Raw genomic sequence first — 6064 nt, forward strand, 5'->3', positions numbered from 1 at the left:
TTAGTCCCATCCGGCTTGCTGGGTCAGGAGGGAGCAGATTTTTGCTGAGGGGAGGGGAGGAGGAGTAGGGAGGGGAGGGGAGTGATGGAGGTGCAGATCCAGGCAGGACTCACCACCTCACCACCTGGAGATTCTCACGCACTCCTATCTGGCACCTGTGTACTTCGCCAATCTGGGCACCTTTCCAGGAATAGTTAAGGGGTGGCTCTCTGGAAAGCTCTGGGGCCCCCGTGTCTCCTGGGACAGGGTCACCATGCCCTCTACACCCAGAGTCCTGGGGCGATGGTGCATTAACCAAGGGAGGGTGTGGCCGATGCAGAGGGAAGAATGGTGCCAGCCCAGCCAGTGGCTTGCCGGCTTGCAGGGCAGGTTAGGAACTCCAAAGTCAGGCCAGCACCAGGCAAAGAAGCTGCTGCTGCTGCTGCTGCTGCTGCTGCCACCATGTGCTGGAAAGCAGGTCAGTAAGATGTGAGCAGGCACAGGCCAGGACTGTGAAAGGCAGAGCCGTTGGGGGGCCTCTGGGGTGGAGAGAGTGATCCAGGAAATGCCCTGAACTTGGAGCTTCAGGAAGCCCTGAGCTGTTTTAGGAGCCTTCTTATCCAATAAATATGTATAAAGCCCCTGTTATGAATAAGCAGTAGGACACAATCCTAAAACAAAACAAAACAAAACAAATCAAAACAAAACAAAACAAAAACAAAAACCTGATTAGGGCTGGAAGAGGGAGCACACAACACACAGTGCCAGGCACTACAACTGAATGTCGACTGGCTGGTTTGCTGGGTTTTGAGACAGGATCAGCCCAGGTGGTCCTTGAATTCACTGTGCAGCCCAAGCGATTCTGTCTCAGTCTCCCCATGCTACCATTCTGGCCTTGTGGCTGAGTCTTTACAGAATTCTTGACAGATGGGTCTTGCTGTCCTCCTTTTTCAGAAGAGGCTGCTCAGCTCCGAGAGGTAGACTCGGTTGCACAAGATCACGTGGCAGAGCCAAGGATTGTATCAGGCCCGTATGACTCTAAAGACTTTGTGTTTTCTTCTAGATGACAAAGACTCTGTGAACCAATAGGGTTTCAGCAATGGACCAAAGGAACACTGGTGTTCCAGGTGGGTGGATGGGGGAGGCGGGGGTGGGGGGGAGGGGAGTAAAGGCTTAGGGTTGAAAAAGGATGTGAAGGGTCTAGGGTGGCTGAAGCCAAGGGTGAAGGGAAAGGCCGCGCTTGGGGCTGAGCTCAACAGTACATGGAGGCCAGGCCCAAAGCCAAAGCAGATGGCTGGGGCATGGGCTCAGCCTTCTTTTGATGTCATGGTCTCCATTTGCTCCTGGGACAGTGGAGCCCTAGTTTGAAGCTTGGAGCACAGGGAGCAGGCAAGGACGATGTGGGTGGGATGGAGATTTAGGACACCAGGGACAATGAGAAACAGACAGTAAGGAAGAAACCCCCTTGGAGTTCTAACAAAGGAAAGTGCCAGAACCCTGGGGGGTGGCAGGGAAGGAGCCCTCTCCCACATACCCCCAGAAGACTTGAGGTTGGGTATAGGCTGGTCAAGGCACAAAAGAGTTCTTGTTGGGCTGGAAGGAGGCTAAACTAGCTCAGCGGGAAGAGGGACCGATAGTCATCAGGCTGAGGACACAAAGCCAGGCCGGTCTGGGCTGCTCAGAACCTTGGCCGAGCCCACTCTTGCCCATTCCACTCCCCCACCATGTGTCTGGCCTATGCCTACTGTGAGCAGGGTATGCAAAGCACAGGTGTCTTCCTGCCCACCTGGCCAGAGAGGAGATGGGCACCCAGCATAGTATCTACACCCTCTTCTCTGTGTCCAGAGTACCCGGCCTGTCATCCTCTCCTCTGGGTAGGTGGGCATGGCAGCAGGGCAAAGCAAGCAAGATTCCCACCCTCTACCGCACCACCCGGGGCTAGTCCCACACCCTCCCTTCCCTCTATTCCCAGAAACAAAGTACAGTCACCATGCCTCAGGCAGGGCAGCCTTGTGTTCTCTTGTTGAGTTCTCTGTAAATTGACTTCTCTGAAGAGGGTTAGAGACCAGGGGACAGAGGTAGAAAGGGGCTTCACCCCAATCCTGAGGCCCCATTCCCTTCTCAGCATTAACAGAGAAAACACACACACACACACACACACACACACACACACACACACACACACACGGAGAGACTCCCCAACTCCTGCTGTGGCTTCATGGCCATTAACAGAACGGAGATGTGGGGTAGGTGCCGACTGCTGGTCTGTGGCCAAGGCTGGGAGCTGAAACGGTTGCAGATGGTCCAAGCAGAACTCAGATGGTGCGAAGGAGGATGTTTAAGAGCCTTAAGGGTGTCTGGTCACCCCTTCCAGCTATAGGACACAAACACTTCCTGGGACACCCTAATTTTCTTGGGAACACCCCTCTGGCTCCCAAGCAACAGAAACTCGCCTTGAAGAGGAGCCTGAGCAGAAAAAACAGTGGTGATTCTGTTCCACCTGCTTACCCCAGGCACAGTGAGGCTGAGGGAGACCTCTCCCTCTGTTCACCCCAGCAGGCATTTTGCAGGCCTTTCGGACTACCCTGGGCTCTGAGGGCAAGGCAAAATGGTCCCTTAGTATTATGTTTCCCTTCTTCGCTGTAAAGTCAAAGCCACCTTCATACAACACATGGTCACACGGCTCATTCTGTGCAACAGTGCCCTGCTCAGAGCAGTGCAGGAGTTAGTTAATACCACAGAACCATCAGGGCTAGGACAGCCAGAGGAGACCTCTTCACTCTACAAGTGTGGCCCAGGATTGGGGGTGGCACACCTAGGGATGGTCACTGAGACTCTACCCACAGGCTGTTGGTGGTGCCGACTACATACAATACCAGACACAGAGCTTCATATAGCTGTCCTTTCATGGATGAATCACTGGACTGATTCCAGTCCTGCCTTCCTTCCAAGGTTTTTGACAAGATTAGTTGAGCTACCTAACATGTTAGCACAAATGTGACATGACTCAGGTCAAGATGGAGTGGTGGCGGGGGATTTGTTTCTGTGTGATTTGAGGGTGTGTGTACATGTGTATGGTTACATATGCGTGTATGGGTGCCCATGTGTGTATGGGTACATGTGTGCGTACACACATGTGGAGGCCAGAGGTCAGCCTCAGGTGTTATCCTCAGGAGCTGTGCACCTTGTTTGTTGGAGACAGGGTCTCTCACTGAGACTTGGGATAGTTGACAATGTTAGGATATCTAGACAGTGAACCCCAGGGGTTCCCCTGTCTCCTCATCCCTCATGCTGGGATTACAAGTACACACCACCACCATATCAAGCTTTCTTTTGTGTGTGTGTGTGTGTGTGTGTATGTGTGTGTGTATGTATGTGTATGTGTGTGTGTGTGTGTGTGTGTGTGTGTGTGTATGAATTTGTTAATCCCTCCTTTCTCCATCTAATACTGCAAGCCAGAATTGGGGATGAAGCACCATCAGAGGCAAGAGGCCAGCCTTTACCTCAGGTTCCATCTGGATCCCAGGCAGTTTCTGATCTTCCAAACCCCTTCCCCCCAGGCCTCAGTTTTCTCCCCTAGAGCTTGGTCCCCTAAAACCACCAGGGTGCTTTGTGGTGGGAAATAGCAGAGACCAAACCAAGGGACCGAAAGCAAATAATAATAATAATAATAATAATAATAATAATAATAATAAAACAAAAACCCAAATTTGACACTTCAGGTAGTTGTGTTATCTGGAGTCATAACCACAGTCACCTCTGTCCCCAACCCAACTCCACACTCTTCCCTCCTCGGCTCCCATCTTGGGAAGGTTGTAGAGTTGCCCCACATCCCACTGCCCACTGTGTCTCACTGACATAACAATGCATAGAAAAAGGCAGAATTACACAGTAAAAGGCACAAGCTGAACTGGCAAAATGTCTCACTGGGTAAAATCTCCTGCTAAGCAAGCTTGGCAACCAATGTAAAGTTGACAGAGAGGCATTATTCATGATTGTTGTCCCGTCCTCAACGCAAATGCCACAGTATGCACACATAATAATGATAAAAAAGAAGAAAAGAGCTGGGCAGTGGTGGCGCATGCCTTTAGTCCCAGCACTCAGGAAGCAGAGGCAGGTGGATCTCTGTGAGTTTGAAGCCAGCCTGGTCTACAGAGTGAGTTCCCCTGTCTGGAAAAGCCAAGAAGAAGGAGAAGGAAGAGGAAGAGAAGGAGAGGGGAAGAGAAGGAGGCGGGAGAAGAAAGGAGAGAGAGACAGAGAGAAAAGAAAAGAAAGGATTACTAGGCTCAGAATGATCCAATGAGGAGATGGGCAGAGGCCAACCAGGGAGTGACCTGTGGGCCCTGGTGGGATCTGGAGACATGAGTGGTTCTGAAGACCCTTCTACTCCATTCCAGTTTTGCTCACTGGCACCCCATCCTGGCTTTTTAGGACTCAGGCCTAGTCACCTTCCCAGCAAGCCAAGCCCAACCCAGCCAGGTGTTTGGTGGGAACAGCAGGTTTCTGTGGGTCCTGGGAGAGGGATCTGGAGAAACCTGGAAGTGGGTGGACAGCTTCATACTACCGGCTCCCAGGTGTCCAGAAGGAGGGCATGACCAGCGGGGTTTTCTGCCTATAGAGTTAGCTCAGAGACCTTGGGAAACCTAATGAGTCTGAAGAATCTGCTGTCACTCACTTCCACACTTGCCTGCAGTGAAGGACTGGTGGGCACAGGTGCCAAGTGGGGTCCACCTATCATGAGACAATGGGCTTGGATCTGCCACTGACAGGCTTCAGGACTCTGGTCAAGTCACTTCCCCTCTCTGGCCTTTTATTCCCATGGGTCAAATCACCTTCATGGGCACCGCCGGCATTTGCTCCTTCATGTTCGTCTGGAGCTGCAGGGCTGACTGGCTCCTATCAAACCCATTGTACAGAGGAGAGGGGGAAGAAGGGAGGAAGGATTATGTTTCTTCCTCCAGAGACCCTTGGCCTATCTGGTCCCTGCAGAGCATCTGAAAAGCAAGGTCCCCCCCATCCTCCTCAACTCCCCCCCCCCCAGGTTTTCAATTCCTTTCCTCGTGATCCTGCCAAGTAAAGTCACTGTGACCACACACAGAGGGTGGGGAGAACCCAGACATTTCAACTTCTGCAGAAAAACTTCAGGTTTTTCCCCCTCTAAAGTAAAAAGAATAAAACTGGGGAGGTCTCAAGGGCCGGAAAGAGGGATCAGGAACTAGGAACGGAGAGAAAAGATACAAGAAGGAATTAGTGAGAAAAGAAGTCAATGAGAAAGATCCCCCAGGCGACTGGGTCTTGGCCCAGATGGGCTGTGAGTAGGCAGCCAGGCTGGCCCCTCCTTTGGCATTACCCATGCCAGCTGCCGGGCAGAGAGGAGGCCCAGAGGAGAGGGAAGCTGGGCAAAGGGGATGGCAGACTTCCAGCCTGGCCTTGTCCAACCCTTGGGCCTTGAGGGGGAACTCTTAGGAATCGGGACTCTGATCCAGGCAAAGCTCCAGGGGGCAGGTCTGCTGCCAAGGCAGATGTGAAGCTGAAAAATACCTCATCTTGGGCCTTTTGTGAAGGTAGAATCAACCTCAGATGAGCACCTTCTAGGTGAACAGAAGGAATGGAGAGTTTATGGGTCACAGTCTGCTGATGAGGCCATGATGTGACCACAGTGTGGCTCCTGGGCAGGCCCCTTCTTTGGATTGACATTTCTTACCTGCAAAGGTCGGGAAGGGGGTGGAAAGTTGAAGCATATGGTTGCCAAGGTCTTTCTTGGTCCTCCTTTAAGGGGGAGGGTCACATGATGGGAGTCATTCAAGGAGAGGTGGGGAGACCTTAGTGGTGGGCTTGGCTTCTTTGGAATCCCCACTCTTTCTAAAGTTTTGACTCTGCAGGGTCATAGAAGCCACACACACACCCCACCTGCACGCACACACGCGCGCGCGCACACACACACACGCACACACACATGCACACGCACACCATACTCTGTAAATCTACAGACAGAGGTAGGTGGCATCCACAGGTAACCTTTTTCCTTCCACCCCGTTCTCTCTCTCTCTCTCTCTCTCTCTCTCTCTCTCTCTCTCTCTCTCTC

The sequence above is a fragment of the Onychomys torridus genome, chromosome 8, assembly GCF_903995425.1.
Source record: "Onychomys torridus chromosome 8, mOncTor1.1, whole genome shotgun sequence".
In the NCBI taxonomy this organism is placed as follows: domain Eukaryota; kingdom Metazoa; phylum Chordata; class Mammalia; order Rodentia; family Cricetidae; genus Onychomys; species Onychomys torridus.